General features: G+C 40.5%; 1 long non-coding RNA gene across 4 annotated transcripts; it reads right to left on the bottom strand.

Moving 5' to 3' along the window:
* Window positions 1-12,160: 12,160 nt before the first annotated feature.
* Window positions 12,161-21,916, bottom strand: LOC132437374 (uncharacterized). 4 transcript variants are annotated; one of them, XR_009522014.1, is made up of 3 exons: window positions 21,859-21,916; window positions 14,728-14,860; window positions 12,161-12,968 (listed from the first exon to the last, which is right to left on the bottom strand). It is a non-coding gene; the product is annotated as an uncharacterized lncRNA (long non-coding RNA). The 4 variants fall into 4 exon arrangements; XR_009522015.1 differs by lacking the exon at window positions 21,859-21,916 and adding an exon at window positions 21,607-21,852; XR_009522013.1 differs by lacking the exon at window positions 21,859-21,916 and adding an exon at window positions 21,407-21,511.
* Between the last annotated feature and the right edge of the window lie 568 nt (window positions 21,917-22,484).

Genomic DNA, 22,484 nt, shown 5'->3' with positions numbered 1-22,484 from the left:
AGTGCTGTCTTTGAGATCAAAGAGATTCCTGTGTGAGAAGGAGGTCCACGGAGTACAGGGTGAACAGGGAGCTGATGCCAAACAGGCAGGGGAGTCTGACTGCAGAGACCAGCTTCCAAGTCACCAAAAACATCATCAGCTGACTTACGGAAACAAGAATCACAGGATTATAGCGTTTTGAAGCCCAGTGGTACCTTAGAGGAAAGTCTAAGCTGACATTTTTATTTCACATCTAATTATACTGAGGGAGAGAGAGCGTACCAAGGCCACAAAGCCAATTGCAAAAAAAAAAAAAAAAGTTTATTAAAATAATCACAAGTAATGCTACCAGAAACCCTTAGAGTCCTGGTCCAAGCTAGAGTTTTCCAGAATAAAAATAACGTGCACCATTAAGCAGCCAGATATAAGTGGGGAAGGTTTGAGATGCTTCTTGAAGGAAAAAAACAAGAGTCAAGAGTCCTATGCAAAAAAAAAAAAATGGAAACGAGATTTATCACCATACTCCTTTTATTTATGTCTACATGCATGTTAAGAATGAATTGGAGAAATAGTCACCGGAAAAGTCCTTTCTACTGGGATATCTTTTGTTCCTTTTAGGAACACCTTTCACCAAAGCGTGTCTGCTTTCTGTGGTGACTTCCAGGGCATTAGATTCAACAAAAGACCTCTGAGAAGATGACTCTGACCACCAGGATTAAAAAAGCATTAAGATAGGATCCTTTATAAAAAGACTGGGGAGAACATGAAGGAAAACTTTTGCTAACTTTAAACGCTAGTGTATAGTGTGGTGTTCAGCACTAACTGTGGTCCATACCTGGCTTCACCACAAGACTTACGAAGTTGAGGTCACAGTTCTAAAATAGACCTTATCCAAGCAGATCTGTAGAATTTGGATCTACAAATTAGAATAAATACAGTAAAACTGTGTAAAGCTACAAGTTAATAGGCACACACTGGCAAATAAGGCCCCCAGAATTAAACCCTACAGAAGGAAACTCAAATTTCCATATTTACCATACGGTGAGTAAACATTTGCCCCCATTGCCAGTTGCTGATGTAGGTACTTGAACAATGTAGGTACCTGTTTACTTATAAGGTTGACATTGATTCCCTGGTTGCTGTGAGAGGTGGTTAAAATTGATTTCACACTCTAACCAAAAGGCTCATATCTCTACTCTGGGAGGAGTAGGTGGCTTATATGACTGAAAGCCAGGGTGCTCTCTGTGTGATCAGGCCCTGCCAGTGTGTTTGTTTGAATCATTCCTAACAAAGTTAGTGTTACTCTAGATAACCAGGAATTGTTTTTTTGGATAGCATACTGTTGCACTGACATATGTAACAGTATTCAAGAGGAGGAAACGATAATATAAAATTAGCAAGTAGGTGCTTTGGCATATATCCTAGGTGAACTATTCGCTATTTCCTAAACAACCATGCTCTTTCACACCATGTTAATTACTCCATCCTAGCTGCTTAGAAATACCCATTCTTTTCCCAACAATACACTCTTATTTGCCCCTGAATCCTGAGGTTCCTTTCGCTTTCCTTAAGTGTTAGAGAATACTATATTTATAGCATTACAAGTTGCTTTTTTCATTTAACAAAATATTTAGGAGATCATTCCTATTCCATCACTCTATATCAGCATATAGTATTTTTAATCCACTATAGGTTTTCCAGCAGATAATCTATTTATCTTCTTATTGAAAGATATTACTTGTGTCCACTGTTTGTACAATTACACAAAAGGCTGGAAAGCTTGAGTTTGTGGGTATGTGTCTCTGAACGAACATATGTGAAAGTACAGCTAGAAACTGCTGGGTTAAAGAACATATTTATGTTAAATTTTGGTAACAATTTCCAAATTGCTCTATCAAGTGCTCGCCTCAGTAGTAATAAGGATTTAAGTGTGCTTGTTTGCCCCGCACCAGAACCGACCACCCTCTATCAAACCGTTTATCTTTGTTCATCTGACCAAACTCTGTTTATCTTTGCACACATGACAAGTGACAAATAGTATCTTTTTCTTACTTTAGTTTGCGTTTTTTGACTATGACTGAAGTTTAATTTCATTTTAAAGAATTTATAAAGCATTTTTATTCTTTTATTTTGAGTTGCTCCAAACCCATTTTTTTAAAGTTCATGTAGAGGTGGCGAGTATGAATATTTTTGAATAATAATCTTAAATACAATCAGAACTTTACTTTATTCGGTTCTATTTCCCTCCCTCTCCTTCTCCATGCCCCCACTACCCCCAGCTGCATCTTTTATATTTATCCCTGTTGATATTCATCTTGTTTGCTTCAACCATTTGTCCAGCCTTTTTCTTGATGCCAACATTCACTGCAGCCTCAGGCTTACCTCCTTCCGTAAGCACAGCAGCTGTCTTCTTCATTCAAGTTTCTGGTCACCATGTGCAAGGACCAGAGTCTGTCCACTCTAGACTCTGTGGCCCTGCCCATTCTGACAGAATGTCCCACGTGGCCTCTAAGACCTGGGCTTCCTACCTGTGAGCTCTGAAACGTACTTGGGAGAACTCTCCTGCACAGGAGCTATAAATGGGGATATTTCTGCCGTATTTAAATGAGTGCTATTCACCCCCATCTCTCACCACTCATCCTGCTTCTCATGGTTGTTTTTGTCAGCTGTATAATCAGCCCTGGTGAGTCATCTTTTAACTACGGAGGGAAAAGAGATGAAGGAAAAGCTGAGGGAAACAGGTTCCTGATTTAGTTTATAAAACCCACTGACTGAATGCACAGAAATTCCGGGTTTGTTTTTCCACCAACTGGTGTCTGAATGTTTTGGAGTCATCTGATTGATCAAATACATTCACAAAAAGTTTCTTTTTTGTGGTAACTTTATTTACTGAAAAAATAAAATGGACCAATTGAATGAACTGATCTCAATCCCCTTTGACCTTCTCTTCATTCCTTCTTATGGTCACATCTGATTTGCATCTGCAGATGGTTCAAATTTATTCCTTATGCAAATTTAATTCCTTAATATATCCTTTCAAACCTTTTCCCCAAATCTTTTTAATTGGGATGTGCTGCCTAGATATACCCACAGAGCTATGTCCCAGGGCACAAGAGATGTCCAAACCTCTCTCCAAAAGAAAAAAGGGGGGGTAGTCAGGAAGGAATAGACTTCTTTAAAATCACAGCATGTCTAGACTTTATGCCCAAATACATTGGTTCATGAGGAAGTAGTAAGTAGGACTTTTATGAAAAAATATATGGTAGAGAAAACAACACAGAAGCTTACATCCTTTGAAAATTGGACATGGCATAGGGTTCAGGAATTGTCTGGCCATGGGTTGTTTACATGTGGTCTGAGCATTTTCTTAATGTGATCCTGCACTTAAGTGTATATAGGTTCAGCCAGAAAAGAGAAAGATGAACATCAAAGTTGTTGCAATGCCAGAAGAAAATTATAGGGTGTTTCCATGTTTGAAAGATCACTAGCTTTCACTATTGGTTTGGGGCAATGAATTATCCATAAATAAAAACCTTAGAGTCCTCTGACCAAAAACATATACTGTGTTTACAAAAAGTACAAGTTCAGTAAGTAGCCGCTCCTTTCACAACAGATCTGTGTACTCAATTAGGGAAAAGAGTTTGAGGAACTAAAGGCATGAAGTAGCTTTGGAAACATTCTGCCAACACATTACAAAGTTTCCTTTCTAAAATGGATTTATTTCTGTTACAAAAACAAAAAACAAAAAAAACAGGAAAAAGCCTTTAAGGACTAATTTTATTTAGAAAGGCCTATAAATAATAATCACTTTCATTTATTGCTGAGCCCTACACTAAGAAGTTTACATGCATCATCTCATATGAAGCTCATAATCCTGTTTATTAGTCAGCACAGGCTCTGCAGCTGTGACAAATAGACCTGGACAACTCAGCACAATTAACAACACAAAATTTATTCTGATCCATCTTAGGTCAGGTAAATTTCCAGGGTGGTCATTCTCAGCTTCTAGGTCACTCTGACAGGACTACTAATGATGGCACAAATTCTCTGGACTGGAAGTGACACACATCACTTTTATTCTGGCCCACGGGCCAGAATTAGTCATGTGTCTCGGCATAACTGCAAAGGAGCTTGAAAATGTGAAGAAGTACATGAATAGTTAGAGAGCCTTAAATGTCTTTCCCACAATCTGTAGAGTAGACGTTACCTCCTATCTTAGTTTATATATAGCTTATCTATAGCTTCTAAGCTAAGGAGAAGTAAATCTGGAATTTAAACCCTAAATTCCAAATCTGGGAGCCATCTTTGTTTTGTGAATGGTGGTAATGGTGCCCTATTCATCTTTGTATCTTATATAATAAATTCTGCATAGTCAAATGAGTTGAATGTAGATATAATATGACTTTTTTCATGAATTAATTCATGTGATTATTTCTGAATTCCTCAATTAGATTTTAACTGACAGAGCCCCAAACTTATTCCTACAATCCCAAACACTGAGCATAGTAAATGCTCAATGAAAATGTGTTAGTTGATTGACTGAAATACTGATTTGTACTTTTACCTTCTGATAGCAGATGGAGAGAGAAAATATCTTAAATAAAGGCCTTTCTAGAAAAAGAAGACTTTTTATTTTTCTAGGCTGGTATGATGATTTTCAATTTGGGTCAAGAAAACAGCCTTTTAAAGATATTGAAGGCTGACACATACCAGCAGAAAAGGAAACATTGCCACCAGTCAATCATCATGACTTTATATGATTTGGCTATTGTGTTCTTTATAACGCATTATTATTTTCAATTTCCAAGATAGTTATAATTTTGCATGATTTTTTACCAGATTTCTTCCCTGCTTTTGCATATTTTTTTTCTATTATTTTTCATATTCTTCTATCCTCTTATTTTGCTTTTTTTATTTCTCCAACTCTCCTCTATTTTTTTTTAATATTTATTTATTTATTTGTCTGCATTGGGTCTTAGTTGTGGCATGCAGGATATTTTGTTGCAGGACGCAGGCTCTTCTTTGCGGCACGTGGGCTTCTCTCTAGTTGCAGCACCAAGGCTCTCTAGTTGTGGTGCTCGGGCTCAGTAGTTGTGGTGCATGGGCTTAGTTGCCCCGCAGCATGTGGGATCTTAGCTCCCTGACCAGGGATCGAACACACATCCCCTGCATTGGAAAGCAGATTCTTAACCACTGGACCACCAGGGAAGTCCCTCCTCTTTTATATTATTTTTTATCTTTTAAAATCATGTTCAATTTAGTGTTTAAACAGTTTTGTTTTTTCATAATTGTTTCTTTTTTCTCAGTTGTCAAGAGGTTTTCACTTTACACCTTCAGCTGCACCTTTTAGTATCCCAACATCCCTAACGCTATTCTTAGTACCAGCGTATACTTAAGTGATACTTACGGATTTTGAGGGTGGTGACATCAACTTTTTATAACCTCATTACCAATGATATTCATTTTCTTTATTTTTTTCAGTTTCTATGATAGTGTGGGTTTTTTCTGTCCTTTCCTTTCTTCTGTCCTTCCAAAGACATCACACATCTCCTCTAACATTCCATCTTTAATTATGTGATGCCTCTAATACCCTGTTTGTGATATGTCTTTACTACTCACTTTCTATAACTTTGATATAATTATGCGTTAGTGCACAAATGTTCTTTATTGTTTTTCCAATTATGCCTCTTTGTATAAATTCGTCTATTGATACTTAAGTACTTTGAATATTGAAGACATTAATAATGTCACGATCTCATGATAGTTTTTTTTTTATGGATGAAGAAATTTTTATAAAGAGTTTTTTCAGGTGGAGAGGATTTATTTTATTTTCTTTTACTATTTTTTGTTAAACTGAAGTATACTTGATCTACAATGTTGTGTTGGTTTCAGGTGTATAGCAAAGTGATTCAGTTATACATATATATCTATCCTTTTTCAGATTCTTTTACATTATGGGTTATTACAAGATATTGAATATAGTTCCCTGTACTATACAGTAGGTTCTTATTGTTTATCATGATACCTTGTTAACCAATGAGTTACTTCCTTTCAATTGTTAAGCTAATTAGCTGGAACCTCAACACTGGCATTATAATGGTTGCCATAAAAATGTCTTTAAAAAATTTTTTTACCAGATATTTATTGGGTGCCTACCGAGCCCCAGGCATTATGTTGGGTACTCGAGTCACATCAGAAAAAAACCTAGACAACATGCAGACTCTCATAGAGCTTACATTCTGGTCCAGGAGAAAGAAAATAAAAATAAAGCAAATAGGGCTTCCCTGGTGGCGCAGTGGTTGAGAGTCCGCCTGCCGATGCAGGGGACACAGGTTCGTTCCCTGGTCCGGGAAGATCCCACATGCCGCGGAGCGGCTAGGCCCGTGAGCCATGGCCGCTGGGCCTGTGCGTCCGGAGCCTGTGCTCCGCAACGGGAGAGGCCACAACAGTGAGAGGCCCGCGTACCGCAAAAAAATAAATAAATAAAATAAAAATTTTTTTTAAATAAAGCAAATAGAGTTATAAAAGATTATGAGCCACAAAGCTATGTGAGTTAGAAACAAGTAAAGAAACTTAAGGTATCTGTACTCTCAATAGTGGAGTCAGGAAAGCGTCCCCTGAGGCAGTCACATTCAAGCAGCTGTCTAGTAGAAAAGAAGGTTCTTGAAGTAGGAACAGCATGGGGTCCTGAGGAAGAGAAGAACTCAATGTGTCTGTACTGAGAGGAGTTTGAATTTTATGATAGAAATGGGAAGCGCTTGAGTTTTAAGCAGGGAAGCAGCATGATTCTATTGATATTTATGTTTGCATCAGTATGTATTCATTAAGCGCCTACTCTGTGTCAGTCTCTGTTCTAGGCATTGGAGATACAGCAGTAAACAAAATAGATATAAATATCTTGTGGTATAGAGATTTCATTCTAGTGTTTAAAAAATATCCCAGTGACTGCTGGGTAGAGAAGGAAGTGGGGCAGAGAAGGTTGTGAGAAGACCAACAGGAAATCTATCACAGGAGGCCAATGGAGAGATGCTGAATGCAGGAGGCCAGTTGAAAGACTCACTACCCTGGGATGATTTTATGAATAAGATAATTTGAATAGCTATCCCCTGTCCTTTAGAATTAAACCAGGGCAAAATTGAAAAGTATAAAGGTAAAAAGATTGTAATATACAACAGAGTATGTACACTAATCATTAAATCAAGATACATTGTATGCAAATATCAGTTCCATATGGATTAAAGATCTTAACATAGATAAATAAAGCCATAAAATACAGTATAGAGGAATCTTTTCCCAATTCTGGGGTGAGGAAAGCCTTCATAAGCATAATGTGAAAACATAGAAACGGTAACTCAAAAGAATGAAAGGTTTGCCTATGTAAAAATAAACATTAAAAAGCCTTTATAAAGCAAAACCACCACAAATATAGTTTAATAACAACAACAGCCCAGAGGTCGAGAGGAAAGATGGCAACACACAAAGGGTTAAAAGATAATACAGAAAGACTTTCCCCAATATCAATACAAAGCATTTTTCTAGAAACACATTTTAATTTCTGTCAGTGTTAGCAGGACATGGTCCATCTAACTTGAATGCCTGCTACTTTGCTCATTTCACAAAGTTCAGCAAATATTTATTTAATGCCTAACATGTGCTAAGTGCTGGAGAGATCAACGTGGACAAAACAGATGTGTATCACTCTCATGTAGTTTACAGTTTAGATTTGATACCAGTGTGATAAAAGCATTTAATAATAATCATCGATGCTATAGGATCATCTCTCTATATCCCCAGTAATAATAAATAATCCCAATGTCTTTGCTTTCCTTTCCTCACAGTCCTATAATTCTTTCCATTGTTCTTTGGAAATATAGTCTTCACACTATGAAGTTCCAAAATGGAGCAATGGGTATTTTCTGAAGGAATACTTCCTATTTCCTAATTAACCATCTTTTTAACAAATTTACTGAGCTCATACCCTGCACCAGGCTGTAATACACACAGGGACTAAAGGTAAATAGATATGGTTCTTGTGCTCGAGGAAATTACAGTTTTGGGGGAATACAGACTAATAAATCAACATGTATGGACTGGTAGGTACATGCTATGATAGAGAAACATATGGGACTGGATAGGAATATAGAGAAGGGACAGCCACATCAGGCTCAGGAGTAAGGGAGAAGTCCATGGGGCTTCTGCATTGATGGTAGTAAAGTTTAATCAAAATTTTGAAAGCCAAGTAGGTTTCAAGTGATGAGGCAGAGGGGACATTCTCAGCAGAGGGACAAGAATGTTCAGGGGCTCACAATAGTGAAACAATATGAGGTACTTGGGGAACTGCTAAAGAGTAAATTGTTCATATAATGAGGAGGAACCATTAGGAGAGAAGATTGCCACAAATGGATGTGGCGTTCAGAAATATTCCTTCAGATGCAGTGTGGCCAAATGTTTGCAGAACAGCAAGACTGGACAGGGGATGAGAAGTGGAAGTTAAGGCCCCTGACTGAGGGAAAATATACGGTCGGATTAAGAATAAAAGAAGTGCGTGTCGGTAAGACTGAAATTTCAAATAGTGATGGTGGAGAGGCCATTATGGTGTCAACAAAGATGAACATGGATTTTGTTGTGCTCAGTTAGGGTCCAACTAATGTTAGGTAACCTGAATTCACAATGGACAAAGTTAACAAAAGTTATGAAACTTTATCCAGAAATGCCAAGTGACCTAGGAGGATTAAGACTTTAAGCCATGCTCTGGGGCTAAGCAGTAGTACAACAGTCAGAGTGGAAAGTAATGAATCCTCATAGATAAATAGTTACATTGGAACTGTCCATGTTTGGCATCCATCATTCAAAAATGGATTATCTAATAGTTTTTACCTGGAATAAAGGTCAAATGCTGATTTAGGGGAGAGAAGAGACTCGGAGCAGTGGTGGTACACAGTAGGTTATAATAAGTATTAGCTGAATGAATGACTGAATTTATTGATAACACTTGACAGAACGTAACCAGGTAATGGAACAAACTTACTGGGGAAAAAAAAAAAAAAACTCCAGAAGAAGGAAATATTTCTTTAGCTTTACTTTTGAAAGGTAATGTTATGGAACTTGCTTACAAATGAAGATCTAGTACAGAGAATGGGTCCAAAAAGAAAATACTTTTTTAAAAAAAAATTATTTATTTATTGGCTGCATTGGTTCTTCGTTGCTGCGTGCGGGCTTTCTCTAGTTGCGGCAAGTGGGGGCTACTCTTTGTTGCAGTGCGTGGGCTTCTCATTGCAGTGGCTTCTCTTGTTGTGGAGCGTGGGCTCTTTGGCACGTGGGCTCTAGAGCGCAGATTCAGCAGTTGTGGCGCACGGGCTTAGTTGCTCTGCGGCATGTGGGATCTTCCCGGACCAGGGTTCGAATCTGTATCCCCTGCATTGGCAGGCAGATTCTTAAACATTGCGCCATCAGGCAAACCCCAGGAAAAGACTTTTTGAAATAATAATGTACAGAATGTGAATACATCCCAAGAACCCACAGGTAATTGGCACATTTCCCCCGGTTTGTTATGTCAATGCACAATACTGAGTATATATTTAATCTGAAAGGCAGAAAACAAAGCAGAATATCTTCCTCTGCAGCATCATGTGTGTCAATAGACTTTGGCTTTAATTCTTAGCTGTGTATTTTAGCATACAAGACCTATTAGGAGACACATGACCACATACAGTCCAACAAAGGCTTAACTGTTTTGATACCATCTATGTATTAGGAATTATCAACATGGAGAGTAATCTACATATTTTTAACCCATCAGTTTACAGATACTCTTATGTTGCCTCATTTGCTGGTTGGAACAGCTCCCTATGTAAGCAAAACAGAGGTACCATATAGATAAGCGGCAAATGCTCGGGGAGCTTACAGGATTTATTCTGGACCACCTGATGGGAGGCTGAGCTGGGACTTAAATTTAGTGTGCCCAACCCAAACAAGCATTCTTTCCAATACCCCACACAGACAGATTTCTAACCACAGTTGAGTCACATTTGAAAGCCTGGCTATGGCCCATGGTGCACAAGCTTTCAGTCTGGTGGTTTAAATGCCAGTTGGCTTCAGTGCAGAGCTTCAGCACAGTGACCCAGTGCCGAGGCTCAGAGTACATGGTGGAAATCTGGGGATGAATCCTGAGGTAAACGTTGACCGTTTCCAGAACAGCAGGCACTGGAATCCCTACGTGTGCATTTTGTTCAGGGAAGGTAATTGCTCTGAGGTCAAGACAGAGCATTGAAGCCATAGACTTCTACGAGCTTTCTTTCAAAGCACTGATCCTGGGTAAGATCACTGGGCAATACCAAGCAATTCACCTTTAAATGAACAGTATAAAAGACTGCAAGTAGCCACTCCAAAATTACTTTATGAAGCACTTAAAAAATACTATGATACAAAAATAAACTCATTTTTCGATCCTTCTGTTACATATCCCAGAAAACAGATTCAATACGACTTTTATAAAGAAAAGCACATTTTATTCTAGACCAGGAGGTTTGGTTTTTCATTCTCCTTTGTCAGCTGTGAGACTCTGATCAGGCACTTGTGTTTCCTGAACCTCAGTTTCCTTGTAAGTTTAAAAAAAAAGATCTCTTCCATTTCTGTGATATCATCATTTGTGTATCTTAAATATTGGGATTTGATTGAGGTATATTTTAAAACCTTAACACTGAAAATACCTAGAACACAAAAATAAGTCATAGAAACATTGAATCATATTAATACCTGTCAAAACTGGGGGTTAACAGGAATATATTTGGAGGTATGACTTCTCGTATCTTTTTTTTTTTTTTTTCCAATCTGAGGTTTCTTGAGTCCTTATTCATTTACCCAAGAAAGCTTAATTTAGAATTGGCCTCATTCAGAGTCTTTAGGATTGGTTAAGAACATCTTAAGTGCCACTTAAATGCCACCTTCCATTTCCTGGGCAAGAGTGCCTGGGCTGGCATAGCCTCACAGCCCAGCAGGGCAGTGATGGCTGTGGTAGGAGCTGCAGAGGGGTTGCTGTTTTAGCCCCTGAAATTAGTGCCTAGAGAGCTGGAAATTCCAGTATTCTCTGATCAGATGGTCCGGAACTGGAAATAACAGGAGTGAGAAGTTCATGAAAGACAAGGCTACAATCCCAAGGGAAATTTGCACAAGTGCTGCACCCTGCTTTCAGCAGAAAGGATTCCTACTCCAGTCCTCCCTGGCTTTTTCCCTCTAGATCGTCTGTCTTCTCCCAGCCACAGATATTTAATATGAAATCCCATGGCACCTGTGTCTAGACCCCGAGAGAACTCTGACCTCACCTCGCCCTCCACCCCTCTTTCATTGTCCTTCTTTCCCATCTTCTCTCCCTTTGTTTTTCACCTCCCTTCTCTCTGATTGTAATTCCGCTAACACATTATATACCCCAGCAATACTCATGTACTTTTTGAAATGTCGGGCATGGGATAAATACAAAACAAAATGGGCAAACTGAATCTTTAGTCTCTATGTTGCCAGGGGAAGGGATGTGATTTTGCTGAGCGATTGTCAGTGCCCCCTTTCCTATTAAGACCCTATGCCTTAGCAGGTAGAGCAGCCAGGTGGCCTCAAAGGCCACGTGAGGCTTCTCTCCCAGGCCCTGGCCTCTCATGGTCACTCCTTCAATGACTGGTTAGGTGACTTGTAAAAGTGTAATCTTCAAGGAAACGGGGAAATATGTATGAACGGTCAGTTTTTGCTAAAAAGTACCTTTTCTTTTCGGAAGTAAAATAAATTATGAATCTCTAAATTGGTATTCAAAACGGACACACAACCAACTGTATCTGGAAACTAGCAGATAGTAATTCCTGACAGTGAGGCAAGGAGCTGATACAAATAGGGGAAATGCTGATAATCTGATTCCTCCGCCACTGAAGACAAGTCAGAGAAAGGCCCAGGGTTATCTACATCAGGATAAAAATCTCAAGGAGGAGATTAGCCAGAGTCCACATTTGAGAAGGGGAACCTTGGTTAACTGACATTGTTTTTTTTTTTTTTAACATCTTTATTGGAGTATAATTGCTTTACAATGTTGTGTTAGTTTCTGCTGTATAACAAAGTGAATCAGCTATATGTGTACATACATCCCCTTATCCCCCCGCTCTTGCATCTCCCTCCCACCCTCCCTATCCCATGCCTCTAGGTGGTCACAAAGCACCGAGCTGATCTCCCTGCGCAATGCTTCCCATTAGCTACCTATTTTACATTTGGTAGTGTATATATGTCCATGCCACTCTCTCACGTCGTCCCAGCTCACCACCCTTCCCCTTCTCTGTGTCCTCAAGTCCGTTCTCTACTTCTGCATCTAGAATAATGACCTTCTTAACTATTTTGAAATGGTTGGTACTGAGCAAAAGAGTGACAAGGACAAGAGGTGTATCCATTCTTACCAATCGCCAGGCTGTGCCTATACATTCAGTAAAGGAGAATAATCTATCATTATTTACATGACAGTGGGAAGCTAGTCATATTTTAGGCTCTGCAGTCATACAGCTTACCTTCCAACCATGTCAACTTTTTTTTAATTTTTATTATTCTTTTAACATTTATTTTACTGAAGTATAGGTGACTTACAGTGTTGTGTTAATTTCTGCTGGACAGCAAAGTGATTCAGTTATACATATACATACATTCTTTAGTCTTTTCCATTACGGTTTATCCCAGGATATTGAATATACTTCCCTGTGCTGTACAGTAGCACCTTGTTGTTCATCCCATATCAGTTTTCTTAGCTTCTTCAAACCGGCCTGGCCCCCTCACGGCCAATAAGCTTTTCAATGAATTGTCACCTTCCCCACCTGAAATGCCCCTCTCCTCTCCGGGTTGTGGTGAGCTGTTACCCATTCTTCGAAACCAACTCATGTGTCCTTCATGAAGCTTTTTGTCCAACAGATACCCCAAAGTGGAGTTAGAACTTTCATGGGGGTGTCCCACTAAATTGTTCTCTTTCCCTGTAGAGAATTAAGCACGTTATATTGTAACTAACTGTGCACGTGTGTCACCTCTCCCCACACCCTCCTTCCCCACATTACCCCAGAACCTGAGTTGAACTGGAGCAGAGCCATTTCTAGTTATCTTTTTGGCCCTAGGACAGGTCTGACACATAGTAAGGGCTCAATAGATCCTAAACAATGAGTTGAGAAGGCAGCTGAAGTCAAGTTAGAGATGGGGTTAGAGACGCCAGGGGCCCAGCAAGTGAGTTCACAAAAGTTCAAGGAGCGGGGAGGCCTTGGGGAAGGTGTTCATCTCTCCATAGTATATTATTAGACAATACCTACCAGGTACTGTATGTTGTATTATTAGACAATACCTACCAGGTATTGTATGTTGTATGTTTGTGCTGAGAAATCTTGAAGACTATTGTATTCAGCACAATGGGATGAACTTCCTATAACTGTTTAGAAAAATAAAGGCAAGGAACAATTCTTGAACACCCTTCAATGATAAGAAAAAAAAAGTTCCCTCTCTGAAATCTCAGATAAGGATTAATCCCGATTACTGAATTCTGAGTTAACTCAAACTTCCAAGTTTCCAAAATTCAGGAATGGAATATTTAGAAGGAAAAAAAAAAAATCTGTAAACTGCAAGTGGAGCAGCACTGAGTGCCTCCCAAACATAAAAGAATTGTAATCTCTAGTTTTCTGTCCTTTAAAAGAAAGCTTGTAAATGATGCCTCCACCCTGCATAATTAATATAATGGTAGGAAAAGCTATCACTTCTAACTCCTACAGTTGACGAGATGGGGAGATGTCCAGGAAGGCTGGGCAAAGCTTGGTGTTACCTCACAGGTTCAGGGAACAGATCTCTCTAAGCTGTATGACTCACGCACGTTGGACTTGAGTCTGAAGCTCAAGACAATTTCACAAGAGATGAAATTTAGAATTTTTCAAAGAGAAAATAAAACATCCTTCATGTCTGGGCAAGAGCACTGTGCAGGCTCAACATGTGCTTGTGAACATGGATATGAGGACTTACGCATGTTTGGAAGATGCAGAAATATATATATATATATATATATATATATATATATATATATAGCAATTATCTCTCTGTATTTTTTAAAATTTTTATTGGAGTATAGTTGATTTACAATGTTGTGCTAGTTTCTGCTGTACAGCAAAGTGAATCAGTTATACATATATCCACTCTTTTTAAGGATCTTTTTCCAAATAGGTCATTCCAGAGTATTGAGTAGAGTTCCCTGTGTTATACAGTAGATCCTTATTAGGTATCTATTTCGTATATAGTTGTGTGTATATGTCGATCCCAGTCTCCCAATTTATCCCTCCCCCTCTTTCCCCCCCGGGTAACCATAAGTTTGTTTTCTACCTCTGTGACTCTATCTCTGTTTTGTAGATAAGTTCATTTTTACCATTGTTTTAGGTTCCACATATAAGCAGTATCATATGATATTTGTCTTTTTGTGTCTGACTTACTTCAGTCAGTATGACTATCTCTAGGTCTCTATATTTTTGAGGTACAGGAATTTGTGAGCCCTGACATAAAAGCAAAAAAAAAAAAAAAAAAAGACATCAGGAAGTCAGCAAAACGGCACCATAGTCATGGCTAAGGTGGAATATGTGAGAGCCTGAAGGTGACTTGACCGACGAGCTGAGTTATCCACCGAGGGGCGCAGGCCTGGCCCTCTGCTCAGCCCAGCCTTACTAACAAGCACCAAGACCAGACTTGAGGAGAGACGTCAGGCCTTACCTGCAGAAACATGCTGAGAAGACACAGCTGCAAAGGCTGCTGGTTCATCAGAGGACACGAGGAACAGCAGGTTTGACAGGAATGGCATTCATGCTGCTGACAGCTCTGTTCTGCTCTGGGCCCCTGCAAGGCTCTAAGGGAAGTGGGACAAAAGGGCATTGATGTTCTCTGGCGCTGCCTGAATGAGACAAAGTTGTGTAAGGGCCCAGCGGGCGGGGAGTGTGAATGGCATAATAGAGAGCAGAAGCCCAGGAGAAGGGATGGGGCAGGAACGTTTTCCTACATCCCATCACACAGTCCCTAGAATTGTTCCCCATATACTCGGGAACCCAGTCAATATTAATTAGGAAGAAGGAAAAAGCACACTTAGAAGCATGAAGCACCACTGAAAAAGACTGAACGTGGGGAGAGAGAGACAAAAATTAAAAAAAAAAAAATAGGGAAGCAGACTCATTTGGAAATTTGAGGTCAAATATGTAAGCCTTCAGCCTAACTGCAAAGCAGAATCTGGACTTTTTGCATAAATTCTGTTTTAAGATCTTAAAGCAGACAGGATTGAGTCAGCAACTGCAGCAAATAAAACTTTTCCTTTGTGTTGCTTGTTTGTTTTCTCGTGGAAGGAAAGGGAAAAGATAAGGTCTGGAACGTCGGACGTTGCTGAAATTCTGTGTTATTAATGAACCGGGGGCCTGAAAAGCAAGAAGCTCATTAGTGGCTTCTGTGGAGAAGTCTGGGGCCCTGGATGCTAGAAGGAAATGGAAAAGCTGCCAGTTAACAGCAGGAACATCTAAATCATCACACTTAGGAGGAGAACTGGAAAAACAAGACAGCATTTTACCCTCCACAGAAAATTAATACTGAAAGAAAGCCTTCATTGAGTATATGCACGGACTGTCTTAAGTCAGACTGCTAGATAAATAGATGCTGTTGATGGAGGCAAGAAGATAAACAGGCATTCATGACAGTCAGAAGGGCAGGGAGCATGGAGCACTGAAGGTGAGGTAGAGAGCACCTTCAATTCTAGATCACGAATCTAGATCCCTGGGTAGGACTGAATCGGAAACAACCAGCTGTTTGCCCCTCCGTCTGTGGCAAATACTAGGTTCAGCCTATTCAACTAGGACACGGTGTGGTGGTCTGGGTCATATCACAAAACCAACCAACCAACATTTATTAAACATTTACCATGTGCCAGGTACCATGCTAGTTACTGGGGGGAGGGGGGCGATGCAGGAAACCATCCCTCTTCAACAGTGTTTCCCATGCATTTGGAGAATCAGGATCTAAAACATAAGAGGATACTCAGCAGTGCAGTTTCTAGCACAGCACTGAATGGTCAAATTATGATAAATATTCCAGGGGTTGAGAGGAGGGCAAGACTGCTGGGGTGCGAGGTACTTAAATGGACTGTTCAGAGACTAAAGCCCATCTGAGGTGAAAGGGAGTTTAGAAGGCAGTGCAGGCCAAAGCTTTTCAGAAATGAGAAAATGGAGAAGTAGTAGTTTGTCCATAGTATCACAGTACCTAGTAGTCTTAGAGAGGGATTTAGTATTTGAATCTCAGAGCCACCATGTATTTCTCCCAAGATATTTAACCTATCTGCACTCAGTTCATGAATAAAACAGGGATAATAATACCCAGCACAAAATAAAGGGAGAATTAAAATACAGTTAGTATTATGATTACAGCTGTTATTCAGCTACAGTATTCTTTCCCTCTGATCCAGACTCAGCCTCAGAATCCTTCCCAACACAGAGCACCAGGCAGTCAGCCATTCCTAGTTGAAGTTTCCAGTGATAGTAAACATATTTTTTTCAATATATCAATGAGGTTTTTACTGCTATTTGATGACAAAGCTCTATAGACAGATTAAAAACCACTTTTTTTCAAGTTTGCACTCTAACTCCTTTCTTAATCCTACATTATTTCTTGGTTTGATTTGCAGTTTCCAAGCCCCACTAGATTACCTCCATTAGTACAAGCCAATTACTCAGAGATTTTGCAAAATATTCAATACCTGATTGTTCCCGTAAAGTCTGCTTCAAAATGCAATTTACTTTTTTGTTTTCATGTGTGACCAGCAGCAGTGGGGTGGAAACTGATTGTGTGGCATGTCATGAGGGGCGTTGGTTAGCTCTTTTGTACTGAGAAAAGCCGAGTTTCCCCACTTCCGCCTTTCAGGGGAGGAGTCTGAGGAGGGTTACGGTCACGCGCAGCTGTTTTAGATGCTTCCCTCCACCATCACTCAGCTACTTTGCATTGAATGGGCGGAGTCAACCTAGGAGTCACCAAGTGTTCCGCGTGGCAAGGGACCTCAGAAGGATTTAGGTCACTCTCCCAGCTAATGCACAGTTCCCTGTCACTGCAGATTGTCTTCGGAGGGAAGACGGAAGCTACTCACCCTGTTTATTCAGCAAGAATGAATTAAAGACACATTCATCCCATGAAGAAAAGTCTAACCAGCTGGAGCAGGGGCACCTGTGCAAGAGAGAGAACCCCCCCCCCCCCCACCTAATCAGCAGACTCTCCTAGAGCGGCCGTCGGCTGTCTGCCCAGTGCAGTGCACTATTACATGGGTCCAGTACTGTGGTGCTCTGAGAAGCAGAACAAGGAGAAACTCTCATTCTGAATGACCAACAGTGTCCTAAGTAAAAGGAAGGAGAAATGTGAAAATAGCTGAGACTAAACATGCCTGCCCCACACGGTTCAAAGGGCATGTTTGCAACGCAGGAACGCCCAACTCCAGAAATGGGAGGACGCCAGGGTGGAAGCCGGCATGGATGATGGTTCCCTCCAGACTGTTTAATGGGAAGATTATGTGTTGTATCCAGCTTCATCACGCAGGGAATCTAAAGGGCTTGCCGGTGAGATGCTGATGGAAGTGCTAGGCTGCAGCCCATATTTACCTCCTTTGATTCACTGAAGTATACATAATCAAAATGATACATAAATTTAATTGCTGGTGTCATGTAGTTATTTTTGAGGAATAGCCACAAATCTGAGATCTGGTATTTAACAAACAACTCAGGCTACCTACTCAGACTAAACACATAGTGTGTTTTCCAGGCTGTAATTTTATAAAAACAAAATGTCTTTAGGGAGAGAACAAGCTAGTACTATTGCTTTAAAAATCACTTTAGGAAAAGCTTCCTTACTAAAAGTAAAACGTAGACAATCTCATCCATTTTGCTGGCTGGCCCTGATCCGCCCTGTTGTGCCATGTTATTACCTTCATTTCATTGATATCCCACACGGATGTCTTCCCTCTAACAGTCTCTGGGGGCAGATAAACTCCTCTGTCTTGTGGGGCTTTGTTTCCCCAAGAGCAGAGGTTTGCAGATGTTTGGTCCTGGACTCCTTTACACCCTCGCAATTTAAGGAGACCCTAAAGATCTTTTGTTATGTGCATTATATTTATTGATATTTAATGTATCAATCGGAAATTAAACATTTTTATTAAAATAACTGCTTCAAAACAAAAAATTTAGTAAGAAGAGTGGCGCTGTTTCACATTTTTGCAAATCTCTAACATCTGGATTCACAGAAGAAAACTGGATTCTCATATTTACATCTATGTTCACTCTCCTGGAATGTTATTTGAGCTGATACTTCATAAGTATAAGAAAATCCAGCCTCATACAGATATGTAGATTTAAAAGGGGAAAGTATCCTAATAGCCTTTTCAAAGAATTATGGATATTCTCCTACTATTCTACTCAAACTCAGCTAGTAGTAATTTTTTAAAGATTACTTGCAATGTAGAATCTGAAACATTATCAATAAACTTTTCATATTCTGTTGCACTAAAATCCATTGATCTATCTTGTATTTTGAATGGCTTTTACTCATGTATGATTTCATAAAATCATGCATTGGTCATTTACAGTCATTATTATACAATATCTAAAAATCAGATGCATCAATGAGATCACAGTTTGATAGAAAAGTCTTAAAGTCTTAGGAAGATTTCAGTTCACTGTGGTGGATATGTTTTCCAAAATTCTGGGTTTTGCTTTAAAACTTGCATTTCATCATTGATGACAAGTAATGTCGGTGATTTTCCTTGTTCATTTTTGAGAAGATGTGTAACCAAGTCTGAATAACCATGATTTGTCTACCAAGCATTCTTTCATATAAAAATAGTATTCCATGGAAAAGTAGCTAGGTCAGCCCACAACCTAAATAATTGCACAAGTACTGTCCCTGGAAATAACCACCGTACTTTGATATGTAACAGACCTGATTTACATGTACTTCCCATAGAATATTAAAAACGTGTACTCAAGGGCCAAGCCAATAGGTTTACTAATTTCTGCTCCTTCAGCAAAGACAATTTAAGTGAAGCTACTTTTTAAAACTTTATTTATTTATTGTGACTATTTGGTAATGATGAACACAATGACCACTAGTACCCTTTGGAGCCACTGCTTTGATTTGCGCTAAGGGACCAACAGTTTTACTCACCATTGTGTTTGCCCTATCAGTGCAAATGTAACACAGTGAAAATTGCAAATAATAATCTTAGTATTGTTATGGAAAGAATTTTGACCCGGCAGACACCGTAAAAGGATCTCAAGGACCCTCAGGGGACCAAGGAACAAAGTTTGAAAATTCCTGTCCTAGAGGACTTCAGCAAACTTTGCAAGCCAACCTCATTAACTTGAAAAGGAAGAATATCCAAATGGATAGCAATCATTTAAAAAATTTCTTCACACGTGCTTTCTAATAAAGCCAATGGAGCATCTCAAGATACAAGAATGCTGTGATCTCAGAACAAAACCTGTTCTTCTTACCCCACAATTTTTTTTTTTTTTTTTTGCGGTACGTGGGCTTCTCACTGTTGTGGCCTCTCCCGTTGCGGGGCACAGGCTCCGGACGCGCAGGCTCAGCGGCCATGGCTCACGGGCCCAGCCTCTCCGTGGCATGTGGGATCTTCCCGGACCAGGTCACAAACCCGTGTCCCCTGCATCGGCAGGTGGACTCCCAACCACCGCGCCACCAGGGAAGCCCTACCCCACAATTTTTTTTTCCATAACTGTTGATTACTTAAATTTATCTGTGCCTCAGAGCTCGCAACTGTAAACTGGAAATAATAATGGCACTTATCTCAGAGGATTGTTAGGAAGATGAGATATTTTCAAGTCAGAAGAGTACTAACACAGGGCCTGGCATGTAGTCAGTGCAAAATAAGTGTTATTGGCTGTAATTTTTTCTATAATCCTTCATTAGCCTACTTTCTCTCACTGTTGTTCAAAATGGATATCTTTGTGGGCATTACAGACATTTCATACTTCCACAACTGCAAGCTCTTCATTGAGGACATCTCTGACTCATGAGTGTGAAGTTATTTACAATACTTTTCTGTGATAAAAATATAACTGTGCTTCTCCTTCTTATACTGCCCTCACATCACAATGCTGTTTGATAGTTTCTTCCTGAAATATGGTTAAAAATAAACTGAATACTGCCAAGGCAAAATTTGAAACAAAATGTTAAGAGCCGATACAATAAATACTCTATTTTATCTGTAAGTAAAAGACAAAGGGTAGCTCTCAGCGCTTGTACAGTATGATGGTTAATGCAGAATAATGCAAGTTATGGTGAAGGAGTTTGGGAGTTTTATTATACAACTCAAGAGTTTAATGGCTCAACGGCATAAAATGTTACTCGACATGACTTGACATTTTCCTTTATTAGAAAATATATTTTCAATAGCTAAGGAACAACACCATTAGCCAAAATATTTAATTTTGCAGAATATTACTCTGGGCACTGGCTGGCAAAGGATGAGACATACATCTGCTCAGGACAAATTCCTCAGGCTGAATGAAGGTTTTGAATTTGAATGAATGTTCACATACTTCACAAAAATGCTGCCTCGCATCTGGCAGACTTTGAGAAATACCTCTGTCAGTGTTTACACAGTTTTAGGACGGCTCCATAGTTTATGATCAGATTAGCCTATTTTCCTCCTAGTGCAGGGCTCCTGAGTCCACACGTGGAAGTGTTTCTCCGAGAGCAGTAACAAGTTAAGCCTGTGCTTCAGGAGTTCCTGCTGTCATAAATCATCAGTCTAGTAAAGGCAATCAGTATGAGAAGTACTAGATTTCAAACGGAGTCTTATTATAGCTAGATGATAAAAGAAAGTCCTTGGTTCTTATACTTCAACAATATTTGAAAATAAATCCTCCCTACCCAGCTCCCCTGAAAATCAGTAAAACATCTCTATGACTTTTAGGCAGCAACTACCATGTTAAAAATGAAAGGTAAAGAGACCTTCAAAATGGAGGAGGAGTAAGACACGGAGATCACCTTTCTCCCCACAGATACACCAGAAATACATCTACACGTGGAACAACTCCTACAGGACACCTACTGAACGCTGGCAGAAGACCTCAGACCTCCCAAAAGGCAAGAACCCCCCCGCCCCACACGTATCTGGGTAGGGCAAAAGAAAAAAGAATAAACAGAGGCAAAAGAATAGGGATGGGACCCGCACCAGTGGGAGGGAGCTGTGAAGGAGGAAAGGTTTCCACACACTAGGAAGCCCCTTCGCGGGCGGAGACTGTGGATGGCGGAAAGGGGAAGTTGGGGCCGCGTAGGAGAGCACAGCCACAGGGGTGCAGAGGGCAAAGCGGGGAGATTCCCACACAGAGGATCGGTGCCGACCTGCACTCACCAGCCCGAGAGGCTTGTCTGCTCACCCGCCGGGGTGGGCGGGGCTGGGAGCTGAGGCTTGGGCTTCGGTTGGAGCGCAGGGAGAGGACTGGGGTTGGCGGCGTGAACACAGCCTGCAGGGAGTTAGTGCGCCACGGCTAGCCGGGAGGAAGTCAGGGGGAAAGTCTGGACCTGCCGAAGAGGCAAGAGACTTTTTCTTACCTCTTTGTTTCCTGGTGTGCGAGGGGAGGGGATGAAGAGCACTGCTTAAAGGAGCTCCAGAGAAGGGCGCGAGCCGAAGCTAAAAGCGCGAACCCCACAAACAGGCATGAGACGCTAAGGCTGCTGCTGCCGCCACCAAGAAGCCTGTGTGCGAGCACAGGTCACTATCCACACCGACCCTCCCAGTAGCCTGTGCAGCCCGCCACTGCCAGGGTCCCGGGATCCAGGGGCAACTTCCCACTGAGAACTCACAGCACGCCTCAGGCTGGTGCAACGTCATGCCGGCCTCTGCCGCCGCAGGCTCGCCCTGCATCCGTGCCCCTCCCTCCCCCCGGCCTGAGTGAGCCAGAGCCCCCGAATCAGCGGCTCCTTTAACCCCGTCCTGTCTGAGCGAAGAACAGATGCCCTCAGGCGGCCTACACGCAGAGGCGGGGCCAAATCCAAAGCTGAACTCCGGGAGCTGTGCAAACAAAGAAGAGAAAGGGAAATCTCTCCCAGCAGCCTCAGGAGCAGCGGATTAAAGCTCCACAATCAATTTGATGTACCTTGCATCTGTGGAATACGTGAATAGACAGCGAATCATCCCAAATTGAGGAGGTGGACTTTGGGAGCAACGATATTTTCTTTTTTTCCCCCCTTTTTCTCCTTTTGTGAGTGTGCATGTGTATGTGTCTATGTGTGATTTTTCTCTGTATAGCTTTTCTTTTACCATTTATCAGGGTTCTGTCTGTCCGTTTTTTAAATTTTTCTTTTTTTTACTATAGTTTTTAGTGCTTGTTATCATTGGTAGATTTGTTTTTTGGTTCGGTTGCTCTCTTCTTTCTTTCTTTTTTTTTTTAATTTGTTTAAAATTATTTTAATAACTTTATTTTATTTAT

Source organism: Delphinus delphis, chromosome 14 (genome assembly GCF_949987515.2).
Source record: "Delphinus delphis chromosome 14, mDelDel1.2, whole genome shotgun sequence".
Classification (NCBI taxonomy): Eukaryota; Metazoa; Chordata; class Mammalia; order Artiodactyla; family Delphinidae; genus Delphinus; species Delphinus delphis.
This window is presented reverse-complemented; position numbering and strand designations above follow the sequence as displayed.